This window comes from Wyeomyia smithii, chromosome 3 (genome assembly GCF_029784165.1).
Source record: "Wyeomyia smithii strain HCP4-BCI-WySm-NY-G18 chromosome 3, ASM2978416v1, whole genome shotgun sequence".
NCBI classification, from domain to species: domain Eukaryota; kingdom Metazoa; phylum Arthropoda; class Insecta; order Diptera; family Culicidae; genus Wyeomyia; species Wyeomyia smithii.
In genome coordinates this window covers 250,945,756-250,969,769 of record NC_073696.1, presented here as the reverse complement: position 1 = coordinate 250,969,769, position 24,014 = coordinate 250,945,756, and the positions used below count along the sequence as shown (strand labels likewise).

Here is a 24,014-nt window from a genome sequence, read left to right as displayed (position 1 = left end):
GCAATATAATGGTTTGGTTTCAACAGATTTCAACACGGACCGGTGCATGCTACTTACCATAAAGCAACTAAACCTGATAGATGAAACCTCGTTCGACATAGAGTCTACAATCATCTTCAACATCATCAAACAGTTTACGAGAAATCGATGTAGACCGTAAGGCTACACTACTGACACTTTAATTCCACTCATTTCCGATGCTTAGAAGGATATACTTAGGATGGGACTCGTATGCCTTTATTTTCAATATGGGACAGACAAGGTTTGGTATTTTTCCAGTATTTTTCAGAACAAATGTTCAAATTTTATTGAGGCATACGAAAATTTGCATAAAATAAGATACATTGACAATATAAACTAAAATTTGCCTAAAAGTCATATGGGACTCTTATGCTTTGGCAATATAGACAGACAAACAACGATGTCTACTATGATTCAAATTTTTCAACGCAACCTTTTGACACTCCTGCCAATTTTCAACGCCTACTACAGTTTGAGGTTTTTCTTCAGTAATGACAGCATAACTTGAAATACAGGTTTTGCCGCTGGATCATATAACTTTTATTGAAATGAAGAAGTTAAGCATTTTTCAAAGCTTAGACTTGTTGTTTGGTTATGCAAATTGCTTATAGGTAGACAAAATTTCTACACCTACAAAGTACCATTGAAACCTTAGAGGCTAAAACCAATAACTGGTCCGGTGTGTATAAATTTCCCAAAAATAACGGCCATTTTCACATGAAGTGGAAATAACTTAAAAATGCCACCAACGATTTTTTCAAAAATTCACCCGGAGATTTAGAACATCATAACGAACAAACTGACGTTCACCGTTTTGATGGTATTTTTTGTTTGATAATAACGGTCTGTGGGAGCACCGTGAAAGCGCAGTAACCTCTAGTTATGGAAAGTTACAAGAGCATAACTTAGCAGTCCGCAGCTGCAGATTATGAAACGTCAAACGAGGAACTTTTTCAAGAATTTCGATCCTTATGTTTTGTTTTGCAATTTTCTAGGAATCAAATGTGTAGCTATGTATAGTGATACAATTGTACAACGTTTCCTTGCCTCGAAATAGCTTTAACGTTATGATCAAGCACAACTAGTGCCGTGAAACTTATTTAGGCAGACGTTTTCTTAGTTTTATGAACAGAGGCTCAAGAGGTTCCATTGAAAAGACCAGCTACTGTTGAATGAGTTCCTGGATCAGCTATTAGCTGTGTTTTGTTTTTGGTTAGGCTTAGGTTTTCTGTCGATAGTGAGTTCTTCAAACATCACGCGAGGTAATATTTAGAGATTTGATTTTGTAAGCGTACACATTCGATTACACTGGTAAACATAGATTTTACCTTAGAGCTCAAACTGCAAAAAGAGGGATTGTAGCTCACGAAAATGGTTTAAAAGTTATAATCGTTCTAGGGCAACATATTATCGCTTTTGTTGATGCGCTTGTTCGTGTTATGCCATGATGTAAAAAAAGAACATGTTATGATTATAAATGCTTAGTAAGCATTGTATACTTCGATGCTACACCCTGTCAATGTAAATCATTGAGACGAGCAGGCTACTGCCGCCTGATAAGTGAATTGAACGTACACCACATCTTAGCACGAGAAGTAATACAATAGAGTGAGAGTGTCGCGCTCTGATGCAACAATTTCTCCAACCTCACGTAAAATTAATTAAGAACTGAGTCCGCATTGGACATATTTTTTAGTTTGTGTTAATATCTAACTGCTTCCTGCATATTTTTGTTATAAGTCGAAGTCAAAAGTAGCCTCAATCGTTGCTCTAGTATATCAATTCTACTATCGCAACCCATTTGAAACGTGTTGTTGGTTCCAATGCCTGCAAAACGTACGGCAGCATAATTTGACAACCCGCTGTTGGTTGTGTGTGACGATGAGGGAGGCAGCAGGAAGCGCACGTATGTTTGTACTAGTTTACGTCTTTTTGGTTGTTGTTCCATTCGTGTTGCTATCCCGTTCTTGTTCAAGCCAATGACTGGTAATGATCCGACGGTATGCTGAAGGGAAAACCTGGTGGTTAGGAGACAGAGACAGAGCGAAAGGAGCTGCAAGCACAAAGGGGCCCGTTGCTGTTTTTGTCGATGTATAGTCACCGTCAGACAGGGGTCCGTACAGTCCGTGTAGAGTTCGGAGCCGGTGGAAGAGCATTTTCGTTTGCCGCTCGGCTAAAGCTGTCTCATTAGTGCGCGCGCAGTTGTCGAAGCTGGACGCTTTTACGGAGCATCTCAGCTGCAGTCCCCAGCCAGGAACATAAGAACTGATTGATTCCTTTCAACCAGTAGAAACGATTCTGTGGTTCAAAACTAGTGTGCGCGCGTATTTGGGGACAGTTGAGTTTCTAGAGTGGAGCTTTAAAGTGAAAAACCCGAAGGAGTGCGTTAAGTAGTTTTGTGTTCAATGCACCGCTCCCCTTCTCGGTAGGACTACGACTCAAAGTGCAGTAGTGTTTAAGTGAGAAATTGTCGAACCGAAACGACGTTAAATAAAGCAAAAAAAAATGAATAACAGCGAACCGGGAGAAGCCGCAAAATAATACAACCGTGAGCTCTCGCAAAGCAGATATTACTGGCCAGGGAACACAAAAGAAGCTTCTCAAGTTCTCAACTCGATCGGTGTCTGTGTGCTCGGACAGTGTAAGGGAACCGGTGTCGACGATTATATTGGACTTGGTTCACTAACTTTTCATCGACCGTCCGATCCGCCGACTAACCCAAGTTGCTGTGAAGAAAGAAGTGCAAGAACCAAATGAGCAGGGAATCACAAACTGCCCCGATACCAAAGATTGACGATTCCTGTTCTGAAGAGAATCAGCTGAAGAAAAGCTGCACGTTCCAGTAGTGAACAGTATGATGTTTTTATCGAACAACAGCAAACAGACTATTTCAAGATTGATAATTTGTGATTTCAGCGCATAGTTTAAACCATTAATAGTCTAACCGTACTAAATTATCATTTAAAGTATACTTAAGTAAAGCACACCCCAAAAATTAAACAAGTATTTCAATAGCTCTAAGAGTGCACTGCAATCGTAGTTTAAACGTAGCGATTAAAAATTAGAAACCATTAAGACAGCAACTATAATACAAAAAATGCATTTTCATCGTCAGAATTCGCTTAAGAAGAAACAAAACAATTCTAAAATATCAGTATAAAAACGCTGTATAAGTGAATAGCTAAGCCAAAATAACGAACATAAAAATTTACCTTTTGTAAACTGTGCATTTCACGTGGCCTGCTGCAAGCGACTGGCGACTTTTCATTCTGACCGTTTTCCCAACGGCCCAGTAGATTCGTAACAAGGAGCAATCGAGATACGCTTTACACCAGGTAGGTACACCTCCTTCTACTTCCCGTACTCCTCTGTGAGGCACGATTTTGTTCTCATTTCAATGTGGCCAGCAGGAAGAACTTTCTAGTTATGTGAAAACTAAAGAGGAGAACCAAACATCAGCGCCCTCCTCGTGGCCGCGTCAGTATTCTCGCTGCTGTGTTTGTTGGGTGGTATAGTGACGCGCGCGCGTTTCTTTCCAGAGCGCGTGTTTCCTGCAAACGTGAAAGAAGAAGCAAAAAAAATAGCAAGAGCAGAAAAAAAAAATCATAAAAGGCACCGACTTGAAAGAAATTGAAAAACTAAAATCGTTTCGGTTCGGATAAGTAGTTGTTACTCGTGCGAACGTTCCGTTCGAATGTTTAATTTTTTGTTTAGTTCAGGTTTTTAGGTGTTTTTTTTTTTGTTTTCTTTGGCTGGATTCCGCTTTTGCCACGCCGAAGAGGCCGAGGTTCCAAGCCATACCATGTGCCCGGACGGATGGGCGACCACGGCGTGTTGGACGTGATAGTAAGGAAGGTTTTCAAGTGATTGTAAAATGGACAAGTGACATTTGTTGGATTTCGTACTCTTTGTTTGATGATGATTTTTTAATGAAATTATGTAATGCTAACTGTTCGAACTGATTATTTGATTCGTTCGATCATTTTTAGTGGATTCTAAAGAAAATGGTATTACATATGATGAAATTATTTATATATCAAATCCTATTATATTTCGGCTCTTTTTCTAACAATAAACAGGCGTCAGATAAGAGTAAATTAGAATAAAATGAAATAGAAAATATCTCATACAATTACTGTTGAAGGATTCATGAAAAATAAGCAAATTCTAGCAGCTTTCGATTTCTGATCAAAACTCATTCAATCTCACTTGTAATTACAATTCTAATCCCAGCGAATATCGAACCCAATGGATCGATTTTTAATCATAAACCGATCACAATCTTAATCCGAATTTCGATCTCACAAACTCTAATTCAAATCTGAACCCCATCTCGAAAAAAATCCTGGAGGCGAAGGCTAAGTCGGCTAAGCTAAGATTTCTTTCTTATTTTATTTTTAGAATGTTTGGCAGAGCTTCTAGAATCGCTCGATAAGCGTTTTGTATTCAACAAGTAAATGAAATTTTGCGGAAATTTCGTGATTTTTTCTCCTGATATTCTAAATTGTAAGGCCCCTGCCATGGTGAACGCCAACGCGAGCGACCGGGTGAGATTTTTGCCGTAGGTTAATGAACAGCTCTACTTACGGCTGTTCATTAACCTACGGCGGGAATCTCGCCCGATCGCTCGCGTTGGCGTTCAGCATGGCAGAGGCCTAATAATATTAGATTACTTGGAGGCTTATAATTTAGCATTTCACATTTATTAGAGGTGGCGTTCTAATTTTTTGTAGGCTCCGTTTAGCAGCTTTTTGTGAATGACTGACTAAAGTTACTTGAAGCAGCCTCAGTAAAAATTGTTTAAACTTGAATACTGTTAAAATATTATAATATTTGGTATCACTAGAATTTTATTTGAATCTGGTTAAAATTTTGTGTCAGCTTGCATTCTGATCAGTACTCTTTGTTATATGATGTTGTCCCTTAGTTTTTGTTTTACTATATTTTAAAACTTTTTCATACAGCTGACGACATAGTTTAAATTTTTTTTTATTTTGCTTCAACTTAATTTAATTTATTTTTTGCAATTTCGCTTGATTTAAGTTTCAATTCATTTTCAATGTGCTGCATTTTATTACAATTTTTGTTTTCCATAAATTCAGATCCAATTCTGTTCGAATGAAAGTTTCAATTTTTATTTCACCTGCTTCATTGTTTTAATCCTAGACTTTTTTTTTATAGTATAAATTCTCCTTTTCTTCTGCTCGAAATATTTTCCAAGGATGAATTGAAAATTAAATTGATTAATGTTAATTTTTCAAACTTCATTCAATGTTTATTTCAACTATATTAATTAGAAAAATCCCGATTATGTTCAACTCTCAAAAAACGGTTCCTAATTTGTGTAGCTCATTTTATTTTAGTTACGCAACCAATTTTTCGGTAATTTCAATATAGATTACAACCTATTTCAATTGCCTCTGGTTATATTTTACATTTATACCATATAGTTTTTCATAACTAAGGCTCGGTTTCAGTGTTAAATTACGAGATGTTCCATGAAATAATTCATCACTGGTGCAATGCTCACCATAAATTTCAATAAGATGCGAGCAATCAAAAAAATCTATTTTGGGACTCCCAATCGTGTAGCTTTTTGAAGGCCATGCCCGATGCATCCTATCTAAAAGTCAATAGGCAGATAACAAATAACGTTCTGAATTCCGCCACCATGGTTCATGGTACTCATTGGTAAAACCTTTAAAGTTGCGTCCAATCGCTGCTAGAGCGATGTACAGAGCAAGACCAAGCAACGGGGGACAACGAACTGGCCGACCGACAGTTGAGGCGCGTTCTAGCGCACAATGACAATGAGTAAACTAGAAAATAAGTCGCTATTACATGCTTTTAGAGGAAGCGATGTGGGGGAGGGGGGGGGGGTTGAGGTAAGAGAGGGGTACAGTCATGGATTCCGGGTGCGACCGGGGAACTACGGATATTCGAGCGGAGGAACGTAAAAGATATAGAAGAAATAACATTATAAATGATGGTGCTTTCTGAACCGTGAAGCGCGGCGTTCAGGCAGCGATGACTAAAGAGGCACATATCTGTACCACAGTCGACACACAAACACAGCGGCAAACGTCAGGCTCGATCGTCGACTAACTTGTTTGTAGCTGTGGAGTCCGAATAGTTACTTGTTGCTTGCTCAAAAGGCTGCTAATGATTGGAAGGGGGAAACGAAAATAAAGTTGATAGTATTTACGTCAGTAACGGAGCTCTGGGTTTGATCCTACTAAACGCACCTTCTCTCCACGAGACTGGCTGTTCCCTAAACAGATGCAAGCTGCTATAGTCATCCAAACCGAGCTCAGTTCGTTTCTCACTTGCTGTGAGGAGAAAATATGGCAATCAGCAGGTGATGAAAATGTCATGATTATGTCAATAACTGATCTAACGGGTCTCTAAGCCTACCGGTCGTGGCTCGAATTGGCACAATCAATTCTCCTGTTCGAATTGCGACGTCTTCTCCCGCCCACATTCAACCCGCTTTCGGTCGGTCGTGCCTACTTAAAATCTCCTCTTTTTAAGATTATGTCGATAAAGTCACAGTCGGTTCTTTGCCCACGGGATAGCCACGATTGCATTTCTTTTCTGGGCAGACGTGCGGAGAGGAACGAAGTTTCCGAAGTGGGTCCCCACGGAGGATTGAGAACATTCATCAAATATTTATTTTTTCTGCATTCTGTACTATTAGAGTTCGTTCCGTCCGCAGCGGTTGTATCGACACCGGTAAGCACGAGCCCTGGAGCTTCATTCAATTCTAATTTGTACAAAGAGTTCCTTTCAGTGCGCTTTGCAAAGCCGCGCTTGCTGGAATTCCGGGCGAACCGGGGGGAATTACAAAATGGGATGATAAATAAATTGATATCATACGAAGGAATGTTATATGTATGATCGCGCATTGGTTGTGTGGATCGCCTCTGGTTGCGGCTCTTTCGTCGGCTCATATTTAGCTCCGGTACACTATTTCGAGACCAGCTGTTCATACTGTGTGTGTGCGCTAAAGCAAAACTTTCCGTCGTTTGTTTGGCTTAGGAAGCCGATTGAAGCCTCATGGTGTTTGCCGAGGGCAACAAGAATGATTGGTATTATTGATAACATGTCCAAGTGGGTGAGCAAGATAATATCAAAAATATCTATAACTCTTCAACAGATGCTTGATAAATTCTGAAATTGATTTTTTTCTAATCTGAATTTGTTCCTCGGTGCTAGTTATAGCCCCGGGGTACCTGAAAACCCCCGCCTGAATAAAAACCTTGCTTCCCAGCAGTAATCACTCCGGAAGCACACAGCGCAACCAATTTAAATTTAAATTTTAGCAGTAATTAAATTTGCAAGCTCTGGATCTCTCGCGACTCGTATCTCTCGGTTTCGAAACAGTCTTCACTGGTGTCCAGCTCTCGGCATCCGTTGAAGATATTTCGATGTTGGCTCGCGTTCTTCCTAGAAGCAGTGAAGCAGTAAATTGCTACCCGACATGCAACCGTTCTCGGCTTTAGTTCTGACGTCGTCGTTTAGCCAAATTTGGTCTGAGAATCGAGGGGCTCAGTCCGAGGGACTGTATCAAACGGTACAATTATACGCTGTATTTAATTTCGGGTGATTTGGGATGGCTTGCTTTGAGTGTTCTTTCAGAAAATTTTCGAGAGATTTTGTATGCTCTGATTGAATTCGAACAAATAATCTCCCTGAGGGCACCCTTAGTCCATATTGGTTTTGGGTGGTTTCACTAAAACTTAGTTCCTGACACTGGTTGCATGTCAAGCAAACAGGAACTTTTTGCGTTTTAATTTTGTGTAATCAGCTACGTATTGAGCTACCGCTGAAGATGCTCCCATTATCCGTAGCACTTAATACAACCAATTGCTTCAGTTAAAATTGCGTGACGACTGCTCCATCTGAGACAATAGCAAATCGTTTGCAAAACTCACCAGTGAGTGGCACTGCTTCAACTGAGTAGAAACTTGTAAACAATGGACAGGAAAATATGACACCTATGTAATAATCGCTTTGACGATTACGAAGCCGCTTAAATGAAGAAGCGATTTCTGCAGCAACCATGCATTGTTGATAAACAAATTTGCTATTTAATATCGACCTGAAAAACATCAAGTGAGACGCTAAGAATCACTCAAGCGAATTTTGCTTTACAACTCTTCTAAGGGACACGCGCTTCGCAAGAAATGCTCCAAGTAATGAAGCAATGAGCAAAACACAACTACGAGATCACGTGTAGGTGGCGCAACTTTCACATTCCACATGAAATATCTGATTTTGTTATTCTCTCACAAATGTGACAGAGAATTCGGAGACTTGAAACGAGTCTCCAAATTTCGTCGACCTCATTACTTTTCAGTATAAATTTGAATTTAGATTGGATGTCTGTCTTATTAAATGTATGAGCATAGCTTTATATAGTACAACACATCTTATTCATAAAATTTATTGCCTTCATAAAAACGACTGTTTATGTTTCGGTACCACTCCAAATTGCTCGGAGTGAAAAACCGTATTCATAATGAATTAGTTTGACTTAATCTAAAAAGAAACTCGTAATATATGAATTTATTACGAACAAAGCAAATGTTGCTTTTTTTAAACTCAAGTTTTCCATTCGAAGTTCTGCTAGGATATCGCTAAAGGCAGCTTGCAGAAAAACAAAAACCACTAGTTTACCGAATTCGCCTGTTCTTTTGCAGTTTGAAACGGAGGAAGACCCCTTTACTCGCTTACTACTCCGAGCCACGCTGCTTCCGGCCAATATTATCACCAAAATTCTTTGGAGAGGTTTTAAGTGAATTTCCTTCTGGCCAGTGTTGTTGTAAAAGGTACCTACTTGCTTTTGTTAAAAGATATTCATCGAGGTTTGCAGAATTCAACTTGAAGGAAGGGTTAGTGGGGAGCCTGAGAATAAACCCTTGTTTGAGTCCGTTGACATCAAAAGACATTATTCTACTAATAAGATTCGTACCCACGAGGTCTCCTCTAGGTTGATTACGTTTATACTTTTAGTTTAAATTAAGACTAACGCCACGTGCTGAACAATGAAAATTAATGGGAAGTATTTTCATTTTAAATCAAGTTTGTAATTTACTTTAGCTCAGCGCCATACAGAAACATTAGGATGAAAGTTTTCTTCGCAATCGACAGTGCTGTGTTCAGTTTGAAGTGCTCGGAATGTTTTATTGGTATTGGAACATTTTCATGGAAGACATCTGTTATTATTACCAACTGCGATACGTCCGTTTGAAAATATTCATACAGATTTCTACGGATTTTTGTGCGTGATACAGCGGAAAAATTTAATATCAATATTACCTCTCACGTATTTATGTCTAGAAGTAAACAAATCCTTTTCGTCTGTACTGAAATTCAGAATAATCAATGAAGCAATTCGCCCCCAGTCGTTTTAAGGATTGGCAAGCACCCTTTCCGAATTGGTTGAAACTTTTTGGGTGTGAAGACATCACCTAATTAAGCATCTCTGTATACTTATTTTTTCCAAAATTAGTAAAGGCTGTCTTCTGATAGGGGCAAAACTTTTTTTGCCGATTTTTTTGTAAATCAATATAATTCAAAAACGGTAAATTCTACAAAAAAGTGTTCTATGAGTAACTTTTAGTAAATTGTCTAAATTAAAAAAAAAATTTGGAAAAAATTATATACCAAGGACTACACAGAAAAAATGCCATTTAAACACAAAGAAACGATTTAAAAAGAAATGGTTGTCTTCGAATTGGCTGAATTTTTTTTGATGAATGGAACATTGTTGGCTACATTCCGTCCATACATCGCGAGTTGAGCATATTTAAAAAAGTTGTTCTCAAAAATAACATAAAAACGTATGCAAATTGAAACTAAGGTATATCATTTTTTCAGTGTAAAACACCTTGATAGAATTAAATACTTGCGAAATGTTGCGATTATTTTTGTTTTAAACAATTACAATTACAATATTATACAATTATTATATTACAATATTATATTATTATATTATACAATTACATAATTTTAATTCAATACCTAGTTCCAATATATTATGTGTATGCATGTACGTAAAATTCATTGTTTTACAGATGTGAATGCTATAAAGTTTCTGTGTTCCATGTGTAGGTTTTACTTGACTGAGTAGTTCTTTAAATTCCTTTGACATTTTTTTGTACTGTTCTTTGTGCATGTAGCAGAAATTAATAATAAGTCGTAAATTTCTCGTGGAGTTTTAATAGTATTTCCGTTATCTCGGGCAAGACTTCCTCTCTTTACCATTCGTTTGAGGGTACCTTCGATTGCGTCACAGGGACCTTTCCCATGTGATGTTACGAAAAAGTGCCACTTTGCTTCAAATTTATGATGGAGCAGCTGCTCCATCTGTTGCCACGGTCACAGCTCGCGCATCGTGAGGGCAACGTGACTGGTGTTGCAGCGCACAGGGCAGTGTTTCCAACATGTATAATTCAGGTAAATCATCTGTTGTTTATGTTCACGAACAACAATGGTTATATTTCTAGGAACAGTGAATTTTAGGTACATACATAAACATAATACATTGAAATTAGGCATTCAATTTTACTTGTTTTCACACTGTTTTACACTGGAAAAATAATATACCTTAGTTTCAGTTTGCATATACTTTTTTATATTTTGGGAATGACTTTATTTTTCTTGAATATGCTCTACTCGCGATGTAGCCATAGACGAAATTTAGCCGACAATGTTGTCTTTCACAAAAAAAAAATCAGCTAATTCGGAGATGACCATTTTTTTAAATCGATTTTTTGTGTTTATTTCAGTGTAGGACTTGATATATGGATCCCTTTCATTTATACCTTCCAGTACAACATCATTAATTTTTAATAATAGTACTTTTACACAGCTTCACTTTGATGTAAATCTAATTTATCGTTAGAAAAGAAGATTTTAGTTAACTCTAGCAGGCTGGAAACGAAAAAAAAAAATACAATATATTGTAAAGTTTGTTTCTAATGGCTGATAGAGACCTAAAACAGAAAAAAGGTCAAGCAAAAAACACCGTATTTCAACCACTTTATTAGTCACGTCATATAAAAACTTAAAAATTGCATCAGATGTTATTACGCGCGAATGAATGTCACTCTATTACGACTGATTGTAAAACAGCGCCATCTGCACGTCAATCAAAAGTATCTTTCTACCTCTTTACCGCCTTTCGTGAAATGTGTGCCGCTTCATACAATCCAGAAGAAAATTTATTGATAGAAAATATGGAAATTTGAAGAAGAAATAGATTAATTGACATGGTAAAATGCAGTTATTTATGGAACAATAGCATTATGTCTTTGTATTGCATAAATTCCACGGAAAATGATTGAAGGCTCGAGGCGATCAAATACTCGCATCCAGTGCAGCTCAAAAGGGATATGTGGACACACTACGTCCCAGAAGGAATCCTTTCGATGCACTTCCAGAATTCGGTTCACGGTTCGCGCTGTTCGTTTATGTCAGTTACTGCCGATTTTAACATGGCAATAAAAACATTTTCCAGTTTGGCGGACCGGCGCAACCGTATTCAATCGTGTGTAAAGTCATAAAAATCCAATTACATTTTTGACGATCGATCGATTTTCCAGGTCGCTCGGTTATGATCACGATTCGGGTTCTATCGACATCAGTAGCATATCTTCTGAGTGGCCTTTGACGGGCTGTTTAGTGATGTTATATAACAAAAATTAGTCGCGTTGACTTCCTGGTGGCGAGTGCATCGAGTCGGGTTCGTCGCTTGTGGAAATTAGTTGCACTCGACACAAATGTTATGTTTCGTTCAATTGATCGATCCTTTTACAATTCATTGGTCGGCAACGTTTATGAAGCTACCGTGGAGTAAGCTTGCCTACTACTTTCATATGAAAAGCATAGACAACGATGATTGATGATGTGCGTGTATAGTCTTAGAATGGGATTCGCATAATCAACCTTCGAGAAGCAAAGAAACATCGCAACCTGTCTTGTTCGAAGCCCCCCTTCCGGGAGTTCAACGATCGCGGCTAGGTCAAATACCACCGAAACTAATCCATGCAGGGAGTTCGTATGTACATGCTAAACGGTTCATTTATCGGAAAACAATGAGAAATAATAAACCGAATGCGCGATCGACTACTGTAGATCGACTACCGTGTGTCCTGCTCTGGTGGAACCGTGAACAATTATTCCGGGAAAGTCCGTTATTGAAATTTATCATCTCAGCATCAGGCAACCTACAGTCCAGAGCTCAGTCGAGGTGCCAAAAAAACAACACCGAACGAGTCAGCCGATCGGTGAGAGATTGACGGCCATTCGCTGGCCTCTTCGTCCAGTGGACGACAAAGAGGAAGAGAAAAGTGCACATTATCATATCCATAAATAAATAAAAATAAATAACTGAGTAAGTAGGTATGAATGAGAATGAGCAGCTTCCGAGAGACCAGAGATCGGGCAATTACGTTCTGCGGCAGTTGAGCGCGAGTTGAACGGCCTCTTATACGTGAGGAATTCTGGTAATAAACCATTAAGTAACAGCTTACGTTATCGTTTGCACATACATAAGGCGAAAGAGCACCCTGGCCGCTGCAGTCGCCGCTGCTGCCACCACTCGGTAGAGCAGTGCAATGTCAACGTAGGCGGCCGCGCGCGCAATGAATCGAGAGCAGTACAATTGTGTGTCAGCAGCGAGTCGAAAACGATTTACATATTTACAGTTAGAGCAGAGCAAGATGTGCCGAGCCGACCGGTGTGAAAAGAAATCCGTTAGGGAAGTTGTGTGTGCTTTTCCTTCCACAAACCGCGAGATTCCGAACCAGCGCGAGACGGTTCCAAGATCAATAGCTCCCTTCCTCCCTCTAAAGATGGACGGTGGGTTGGCGCGTTCGAGACGGGTTTTTCAACGGTCACAATTTTTTTCGTTCGATCGCAGCCTACTATACAGTATGACATGCAGATGTTTGGCAGTGCTTATCAAGTAAACATTGTTTGTTTCTTCTGTATTTGGCTGTAACTTGAGGTGGAACTTTCTAAAATTTGATAATCGGAGAAACGTTCTATACTGTACACACAAAAAAAGCGAACGGCGTTCATTGCTGACTGATCGATATTACCTATTCGATTTTTTTCTAAGCTATCGAAGTGATCAAACAAAAATTTAAATAAAGACAGAAGCCTGCTCTATTAAAAACTCTAGAGTACACGAGAAGTTTATTTCGCAGCTGGTTTTGAGGTTTTCGAGGCTATAGCAAATTGTTGGGTAATTCTAAGAGAACAAATTGTTGGGTATACTATATCGACGTTTCAAAGATGTATGAATTGCTTAAAAATCCTGCAAAAACAGATAGTGTAACAATTTTGTATGGACCGTGGACATTACACAAAACAGAGAGATGCTAGCCAGCTTCTTATTATATTTCAATTCCGCTACTCTCTATAGTTCCGACCGCGTCGACTTTCCAGCGGAGGTCCGATGTACGTACACAATGTAACACACGAACGGAGACCACTTCAACTTCTGACATACTTCATCTTCATCTCCGGCACAGCTTCCATGCTGGACCCACAAAGCCAGTGGGAGACTGCCGGCTAGGTCGGTCGAATCATTCGTGATGCAGCATCCCGTTATGCCCCAAAATGTCAGTCCGAGCACCTCTCGATGGGTCCATGGCTCTGATCGCTATCAACCCTGTGTACGCTCGTTGGTTTCTTACCCTCCGTCTTGCACACACACTCATACACACAAACACACTCGTTGCGTCTCCCGGGCTGACTGACCATTTGCACACGTCAGGGTGGTGATCGCCGTACGTCGCGTCGTACATATACAGTGGAGTTCGAAACCGTTAAAAACGTGACAAAAACCCGCGAGTAGGCATTCATTTCTGGTTTTCGCGTTGTTTGGACCTCCGAGTGCCGGCTGCAATGTTTCGTCCATAACCATGTGGCACATGATGCGATCAATTCGTTGTGACCAATATTGGCTTATATTTGTTTGGCTCTGCCGTGCCTTTCTTTGTGCTGTCCAGTCATCTACGTTCATCACGCTGATCGCTGTCTGCCTTATCCAGTCTGGCTGGCCAATAAGATGCCGACCATTTAATTACTGCTTTTTTATCGCACACTCGATATGGTGATCGCGACCGTAATCCGTGCGTCCCAATCCGCCCGAAAAAAAAAATATAGAAATAAGTAAATACACGCTGACATCCAGTGCGAACCTTTTCCACTGTTGGCACTTTGGCTTTTTTTTTCTCGCGTCCCTCTTTTACTCCATATGGTGAGCCCATACACACGATGATCATCATCTGTCTGTTTGCGCTCGCGCTCAGGTCCGATATTATTCCGTTATAGTTAACAGTATCTTTCTGATTAGTGGCCTGACTCGCGGGGACGGTGCTTCGCCGTCCCAATTGCTGGCCCGTCGCTTCACCCGCACCACATCGGCGGATGGTAAGGTCGTCGGTTTTTGATTGTTTTTTTTTTTTGTCAGAAAAAATCGTTTGGATATAATTCATGTGAAGATAGTTTGGTTTATATTGGTGATGAAGATGGTTAAAAACTTAACTTAACAGGTCGACACAAGTGGGTTCAAACCAACTGTAAAAGAAGTCATTCATTCCGAAATTAACTGTTATATTGTGATAAAACCCTATGCAAAAATGATACGTGCCAACTCATACACTGTTTCCGGTCACTTGATGTTAACATATTTTTGCCATTTTTGCACTGATGAATAGAATGCTGATGAAATCGGTAGAAATCCTAGAGTAGAATGATTTTCGAACCACAAAAAAATGGCCATTCGTTTGAAATAGCTCGGAGTGACAGTCTAAACTGAGTAATTAGGTTTGATGGAGTTAAGATTCAGAACGCAGAAAACTTTAAGCCTTTAGAATATATAGATGTGAATAAATAGATCTTTTCAAAACAAATCTTCAAATCTTTCAAATTTATTCCAACCTCGATAAATTCAACAAAAACTACGAGTTTACAAAATTAATAACACTGCGTTCGAAGAATTACACAACTTCAACATACAGAAGTAGTGTATAAATACCAAAAATATTGATTTAGTTTGCTGTCTGATTTCTCATATATTTACAAAGATAGTTGTAATTTATATTCAAATAAACAAATCTCAATTTTTTCACTTCCCATGATTTTCTCTATTGTTTTTTTTAATGTAGTTTTCAACCTGTTTTGGATGGTGGTAATTTTAGTTAACATTTATTTTACGTTGTCACAAGATCATTTTGAGCCATGTAAGGGTGTTATTATAACAATTTGTAAAGAACATAGGACATAGCCGATAGAATCCAAAATACTATAACGATAACAATCAAGTAATATTTAAGAATATAAATTGTTTAACTTGCTCGAAGTAGAATCAAATAGGAAATATCTCAAAAACGATAGAGAAGTCTTCAAAATCGCTGGAAAACCGGCAGCTACGGTGTATACTTGCGGTACAAACAGGATACTCATAATTGAATTAAATGATAGCTTACCTTCATCCACATAACAATAAATCAGTACTCAATTCCTTGGAACAGACACTATTTTCTTTCTTTTTAACTTCGAATGGATAAATAAGCATTCTTTTTAACTCCGATTAAATAAACCTGTCGAGGAGCTTTCATCCATGCCAACTTTGATTATGTTTTGACAAATCTTGCTTGCGTCATTCGGTCGAAATGACTTACTCACTTGTTTGCAAATGACGCACTTGTATGCAAGAGCGTAATAATAACATATTTAACGAGCGAAATCAGAGGCTTAGCTTCCATTTGAAAAAGATTAACGCAACCGAACAGGTAAACTTTTCAGTGGACCAGTACGTCTCTTGCCTTGACTCACTTTGGTAGGAAAGCAAACCTCCCGAACATAATACAACTGACGATCTGTCAAACGGTGTGCCGTTTCTGTATTGAACCCAAAAGGTATCCGGTTACTGGGCCGGAACCTGTTGCGGTATTCTACTGCAGCAGCGGTTCTCCGCCTAGTAGAACGTTTCGTTCGTCTGTCTTCGTTCGGGGTATCGGGTTTCTTACGGATCTCGAACGGCTACCTTTTCTAGAGAGACAGAGAGAGAGAGATAGAGAGAGAGAGAGAGAGAGAGAGAGAGAGAGAGAGAGCGCGCGTTCAGGTAAACGCAGAATCACGGCTTTGTTCGAGCACGTTGTGCAGTAACTGCAGCCGATTGCAAACGGCCAAGGAAGTTTTTTTGAAAACAGTAAAATAACAGGTTTCATGAGGCAAATAACAGGGTTAAAGTTGGTTTCGTCAGTTTCGGCAACAGCATGAGAGACGGACAGCCTGATTTCAGTTCGCTGACTGATGGGTCCTGAACCTGTGGCTAGGGCACGCCAAGTTCTTGGGAAGGATTTTTGCCTCTTAATAACAGCTATTAAGCATCTTTGGCCGTTTCGAACTGGTTTGCACCAGTCAGAAGCATGCTATACCACGCTGACATTGAACTTGAGAGATGTCACGATCCGAAGGATGCGTACTGGCAACAAGAGTATCGATAACATTTCACCCAGTTTTCTACAGCAAATTACAGAGACTGTTGTCTATGTTTTTTTTATTTCAATTTTAATAGCATTTGAAGTCCTTCCTGTTGCACAGCCTAATTTCACCTTAGACTTAATGGCGCAAATTGCCCCAAATAAGCGTCGAAAAGACGGTAGCATCAGATAATTGATTAAAATCGCCCTAGTGTGCCATCTCTAGCGCTCGCTTTCTCTCTGTCTCTTTCTCTATTACCCCCCTCATTTGACTCAATTTGTGGCGACGAATTTATTGACTATATCGAAATGATTTGTGGCCAGCAAAATGGACCGGAGATGGCGAACGGAGAAACGGTTTATTCTGGCGCTGTGATGAAAACTGGTTTCTGGAATAGTCAATTATCGAAAAAGAAAAAAAAAAAACACGTAACAACTGCCAACGCGAGAGACGTGAAGCAGGGCACAGGGTTGTCCCCTCAGTGTCAGCTCGTTAAACACTTCCTTCGATAAGCGACCGGTGCGAAGGTTTCAGCAGCTTTTCCCTCAGTGTGCTTTTCCCGAAACACGCCTTCGAACTTATATCACCGGAAACAAATTAAATTTTATTAGTGTAAATTCAGAGCATCGTTATAATGTGTGTCAGTTCCGCGCTTGGACAGGTGAAATAGTGAGTGGAAAAAAAAGAAAGAAAGCAAAAAAACGGACCATCGCCCATATTTGGCACAAATCAATCTACGCATCGGTACGGACAGGGGCAACATTTTGATATTTAAAACTAATATTGCACTTGTCCCGGCCTATGCGTGGAGTTGGCATTCAGCATAACTCGAATCAGGAAACGATCATCTCATCAGAACAAATAATCGATTGACTATTAGCAATTTTAGTTGATTTTCCATTGCTAAAGAATGTTTTCTTCTCTTTTGTTTTTCAGATTTTTCATATTCACCGATACACATCGCGTCTACCCCTTTAAACTAAGACTGAGAAACAGAGATCTTCAAGCGACAGCAACTTCAACCTCCAGCAGTTAAAATTGGAAACAGGAGGTAGGCAAAGGCACGCCCGACCCGCGGTGGGTGATCTGATTTTCCACGTAATTTGATAATTTGTACACCCCAGAGATCACGCTCTGTACCGACTAACCAAAAATAGTAGTTTGATGAGGGAACAGCTTGTTTTTTTTCTGAAGAATGCAATATCAAATGTCCATCATGATAGGTTCGTAGCTTTTTTTTTGTGTAAGCTGCTACTTTGCGGCTGCAGCAATAAACCACACTGGGTGGCGTCAGCCTTACTCAAGCGGAAGACGATGATTTAGGCTGACATGTTCGGAGTGTGATGCCTTCACCCTGGTAACCTTCGTGGAGTTTTTTTTTTCTTCTGAGAATCACATAATTGGGCTTGCACAGTTTCCTGCTGTACATCTCCGACGTTTATCATAGCTTAGTAGTCACAGCCGAGCGCATGGGTGTGGTTTTTGTGGCTCTTTAAAAATTTTACAGTTCAAAAAATGTTACCGGTAAACGACGAAAACTTTTCTCTAAGTTCAGACTGTCTGATTTTATAACCAGCCAGAACAGCGTTGGAATAAAAATATTTGCATGCATTTATCAGCTTATTAGACAAACCCCACCCCAACCCCGGACGGCGCACAATTAACAGGTGGCAACAAAACGATCTTCCGTGAGCAAAATAATACCTCCGTTTATGACAATTTATGCGCCGCATACTCGCGCAGTTGATACAGTTAGAAGAAATTCCTATCATCAGCAACATAATCGTAAAGTACGCTAAGATGAGTTATGATCACTCGGCAGCGTCGGCTGGGAAAAATGACGCGTGCCCAAACGATAAACCCTAGGGGCTCTATTGTTCTGCTGTGGTTGTCGCTCTATTTGCACTGCTAAAGTCCCCCAACCGCGAGTGTTAAAAGATCACTTTCCACGCCCACCGCCGAGCCAGCTAGACTAGCGGAAAACAATAGAATCGTGGAGAAATTATGGCCCCCTTTCGCTTGGGTGGTGGGTGTCTGCATTTTACCACCTCTCGCGTGCTGTGGCGTAGAGCTTAATTGCAATATTCATTAGGTCTTACAGGCAGATGATGTAAACTGTCAGTTCCCGCTTCGAAAAGATGCTGTTTTGTTTTACAAGCTGTTGGTATTTTATAATTTATCAACATTAATCAATCTCGTTTGAACCCGACAAGTTCAAAGTATTAATTAGTGGTCTTTGGCTGGCGTTGGCGGAGAAATGGGGGGTCGTTTAAGCCTTCACCATCAGCTATGGCGTCGTGAATCCGGCTGCGGCGAGCAGATTTTGTCGGATTATACAATTCCCACATGATCGGGAAATAGCGAAACAACGGCCCCAAGCGAACAGGAGAATGTCGCCCACACATATGGTCTCAGGCTACATAGAGCTGACTGGATAGATTTATGAAGCTGACGGTTCGAGTTCTCTCCTCCGTTCGCCGTTTGAGATTGTCATACGTACTCTACACGGGCTAGTAAGCAGCGATGATAATTACCGGCATAAACAGTCTAGTTCTCCTTCGTGGCCATGTATAGATTCGTTAGGATGGCTTGGTATTCGTGTCGTAGTGGGTTTCTTGTAAATTTGCTTACGACTTCAAATTTACAGCTACATCAGCATCATTCGTCGCGTTCTTTCTCGGCTCTGGAGCCGAGTCTTATAACGCGGCTAGATGACTAAGTTGATTGCAAAGATTCCGAGAGGCAAACGACCAATCATCTGTCGAATTATTTCTTGTATGGTTTTACAACGTGTAATGCTTTCTGACCCTGACAGTGTCACGGCAGTGCTGGCAGTTCCACTGGGGTACCTGCAGTAGTGTGGGAGCATTGAACCCTTTGTGGACAATTGCATCCATTCAGAATATGCACGAGGCAGGATTTCTTGTTCTCTACTGCGCCCGCTACTCTTCAATTCGAATGCAGTGCGACAGTCAGGCCAGTCACTTGCGTAGTAATTCACACTTACTACAATAAATGTAGGAAGTTACGACTTTCAGTTTACGATGCAGTGTGTATGAACTTTTTCTAGGGTGGTGGGTTGGTAGAAGGGATTTGAAATCTTCAACCAATTCCTCCGAAATTATTTGGAGTGGGGCTAATTGCTGCTTGTCATTCAACTTTTTCTTCATCAAATATTTTATAGTTGTTACTGTTTATTGCGAAACAATATATCGGAAAGTTTTCAAATGATAATAGAAACGAAGCTACAAATCCATTTACTGTTCTTCGTTGGCTAAGGTGTTATGAAATTGATTTTTTTATCTGAAGTAAAATTCTTTGAAATTAACAACAAATAAAGTATATTCACGCATATTGACGACGACTTACAGGGTGTCACCGTGAAAGTGATACATTTTTATTATGCCATAAAATGAAAACAGGTGAAAATTGTTTCTCTTATTTATTTTTGATTATCATGGTAGAGTAGTGAAGTTACAGTTGAATCAGTTTAAACAGTTTGATTACGGCCCGCAAACGCTTCTCAAAACTATCACAAGTCGCACACACGACTTCCATCGGCATTCATCCCAAATTTGCACTAAACGATTCTTAAAAGTGTCCAAAGTCATGTGTTTTGCTTTAGACAGCTTTCCAAGCATGTATCCCCAAATGCTGGAGTCCAATGAGTTCAAATTGGGAAAGGATGCGGGCCATTCATAAGTGCTGTCGAAACACGGATAATTTTCGTTGCACTACTTCTGAACAACCAGCAGTGGTCCAATAAGGCAAAAAGTGGAACTTAATTCCATAGTGTCTTTCAACTTCATCTTAGCTTAATAGTGTCCCGCATAATCGCAAATTACCAAAAAATATGAAAAGTTTACTATACTAAAAATTAAAAAATTAACTTTTTTGTGTTAAGAGATAGAAGAATAGTTTCTTCAGCAAAGTTGTAGAAGATTCAAAAATATGAAACTTTGTTGAACAAATAAAAATCCTACCTTTTTTCGGTACAAAGTTATAGAGTACATTACATGGAACTTATTTAAAAGTTAGTTTCTTGTACTCAACTTTTGTTAGTTGCATTTTACATGAAAGTGTAGTTCGGAGGAATTGTTAGGGCACACAAAACATACATTTTTGCCGAAGACCATATAAATCCAGGCCTTTTCCTTACAAAGTTATATCATATTTTAGCTTATTTTTTCGATAACTTCAAGAACGTATAGGTTAAAAAGGGGCAAGTGGAATCATGATGTCAATACTTTTCCTTGAAGTTAAGCTGAAGTATTAGAACTTCTTTAGGTTCCATTTGTCCCAATCCACCCATTTTAGAGTACGGCGAACATATGTCACAGTAAGTTTTTATATATCAAATATACTAACTTTTTTGTATTAAGAGATAGAGGAATGGTTTATTCGGCAAAGTTTTAGAACGTGCAAAAATATGAAACTTTGCTGAACAAACAAAATTTCTATCTTCATTGGGAACAGAGTTACAGAGTATTTCATGTAAAAGTTACTTAAAAGTTAGTTTTTTGTACTTAACCTTTGTTAGTTACATTTTACAAGAAAACTTTGTTCTAAAGAAGCATTTGAGCAAACAAACACACGAGAAAAAGAATTCACATCATGATTCCACTTGCCCCTTTTTCCTTTATACGTTCTTAAAGTTATCGAAAAAATATGCTGAAATGTGCACTTTCGTGTAAAATGCAACTAACAAAAGTTAAGTACAAAAATAAGTTCCATGTAATGTACTTTATAACTTTGTACCGAAAAAAGATAGGATTTTATTTGTTCACAAAAGTTTCATATTTTTGAATTTTCTACAACTTTGCTGAATTACCTATTCTTCTATCTCTTAACACAAAAAAGATAATTTTTTTATTTTTATTTTGCCCTGAAGACACTATTAAGCTAGGATGAAGTTAAAAAGCGCTATGGAATTGAGTTCCACTTTTTGCCTTATTGGACCACTGTGCAATGCCTTGTGTGCTGGCGCTGAATCCTGTCGAAAGCAGATACTCTCTTCCCTGTAGAATGAATAAAGGAACAACTCAGTGCTACTTCCTTTTGCCTATCATTGTTACTCGGTATTGGACTTTCGCAGCGAAACGAAATAGAACAATGAGTAAATTTAGTAAATTTTCTACGTTTTCTTACCAAAAATCGGAAGATTATAATGCTGCATAGCTGACTATGCAGAGTATCATGAAAAATGGAGAAATAACCTAGTTATTAATTGAAGAGAGAGTAAACAATAAGAGTTTCTCATTACTACTTAGGATTACTTAGGTTCTTCTGAAATGTTACGCGAGAAATTGCTGCCAAGGCTAAAAGTTATAGCAGCACCCCCTCAAAAAGTGTTACATCACCTGAAATAGACAGATACGTTGTGTCCGATGATTTAGAAAGTTGGTGTCTTCATCAAACTTGTTTAGAAGGTCAAAGGCTTCTGAATGGTGAACAGTTCAGGGCGAAATTTTACCGCTACGTGGGGCTGAGAAGTACGTCGAATCATATTTCGCCAACTCCAACCTTTTAGAAAGATGCGGTCTTTAGCAAAGTTGTCAAATGGTCAAGCGCTTTTGGATGGTGGATAGTTTTATAAGGAATTACACCGTCCGTAAGTACAAGCTTAAAAACGTTAGAAAAGCCCACAAAAAAACCTGTCGTCAAGGATAAAAGTTATAGTATCCCCCGAAATGTTTAACATCACCTGGAATAGGTAGATATTTCGTGAAGGTCAAAGGACTCTCAATGGTGGATAGTTCAGTGCGAAATTGCACCGCTACGTGGTGTTAAGGAGCACGGAATTCGTCATATTTTGCCTACTCCGACCTTCTAGAAAGATGCGGTCTTCAACAAAGTTGTCAGATGGTCAAGCGCTTTTGGATGGTTGATAGTTTTGTAAGGAATACCACCACTATGTGACACTAGTGTGAACGCAATTCTTCGTATTTTACCTTAACTCGTCTTACGGCTCCAATGCTTCGTGTTTTGATCGCGATTCTTATTTCCTAGAAAGTGGCGTGTTCTGGTCAGCGTCACCAGAGGTGGTAATGTCAATTAAGAAATCCTTCTACTTCGTGGGATCAACCCAAATACTACAGTCTCATGCTACAAGACTGTATCCTGGTCAAATGAAATCACTTTCTCGTAATGAATACAAAAAAAAAATAAATTGATCATTAACATTTAGGAAAAAATTAGAATAAATTGTCATAAAATCGTTGTAAAATAGATCAACAAAATAAGTACGAGCTTGAAATCGCCAAAAAATCCACAAAGAGAACTGCTGACAAGGCTAAAAGTTATTGCAACACCCTCAAAAAAGTTTAACATCATCCGAAGACCTAGAAAGTTGCTGTCTTCAACAAATTTATTCAGAAAGTCAAAGGCCATTTGATGGTGGACAGTTCACTGCAAAATTCCACCGCTACGTGACGCTGAGGAGATCGAAATTCGTCAAAGATGCTGTCTTCATCAAAGTTGTTCAGAAGGTCATTAGCTTCTAGATGGTGTAAAATTCCGCCGCTATGTGGCGCTAGTGTGAACGCAATTTTTCGTATTTTGCACTTAACTTATCTTACGGTTCCGGCTTACTAGAAAGTTACGATCTTCAGCAAAGTTGTTCAGAAGGTCTGTGTGCACACAGATCTTCACGTTTTGACCGCGATGAATATTTCATAGAAAGTTGCGGTCTCTTCAGAAAAGTTTTTATCGCTGAGTTGCTAAATACTGCAACTTTCGAAGCAGTTTGATTTTCGTGATAAATCATGTTAGAACACGCGAAACTAAACGTAATCTTACTTTCAAGCAAACCAAGTTTCCTGAAGACCGCCGCTTTCTACGTGATTGGATTCACGAGATAAATTTGGTTCAAAATACCCAAAACTACGTGCACATTAGTGTCATGAAGTGGATGAATTCCATACAAAACTGTATAACTACCAGAAGCCCTTATCTTCCTGAACAACTTTGCTGACATATTTAACTTTTTCTTTAACGAAAGCGAGAAAAAAATGTTTACATTAGCATCGTATAGCAGGTGAATTTCAAAACACACTGTACACCACATAAAAACCCTTGATCTCCTGAATAACTTTGCTGAAGACCACCACTTTCTAGATGCTCGAAATCACGAGATAGTGTTATATAAATCTGCCGACTTTAGATGATGCTAATCTTTTCGGAGTGCTGCAACAACGGCTGCCAAATAAAAAATGAGAATTTCTTCAGTGGTTTAGTAAAAAAATTTTTACTGAGCAGCCTGTCGGGCTCCGTTCCTTGGGTACGTATCAGGCATCAGTTTCTCCTCTAGAAAAGCCAACGTCTTTTCGGCGTAATGAGAAGACGTCTTGTCTGGCCAGGAGACGTACTTCCCCTCAGAATGATGATCTCCCAAGAAAGGAATCAGGATTTTTTCCAGGCAATCCTTCTGGTACAACTTCTGGTTGATGGCAAGTACGGCGCAACTTGGTGGAGAGTTATCACAAGAT

General features: G+C 39.3%; 1 protein-coding gene across 5 annotated transcripts in view; it reads left to right on the top strand.

Moving 5' to 3' along the window:
• Nucleotides 1–2,221: 2,221 nt before the first annotated feature.
• Nucleotides 2,222–24,014, top strand: part of LOC129728244 (uncharacterized) — a 34,741-nt gene continuing 12,948 nt past the window's right edge. For 2 of the 5 annotated variants that reach the window (XM_055686661.1, XM_055686665.1), the window contains exons 1-2: nucleotides 2,222–3,356; nucleotides 17,464–17,578. The gene's annotated coding sequence lies outside the window, so the exon portion shown is untranslated. Of the gene's footprint in view, nucleotides 3,357–17,463; nucleotides 17,605–24,014 lie in introns of all 5 variants that reach the window. The other 3 variants (XM_055686664.1, XM_055686663.1, XM_055686662.1) reach the window with 3 other exon arrangements.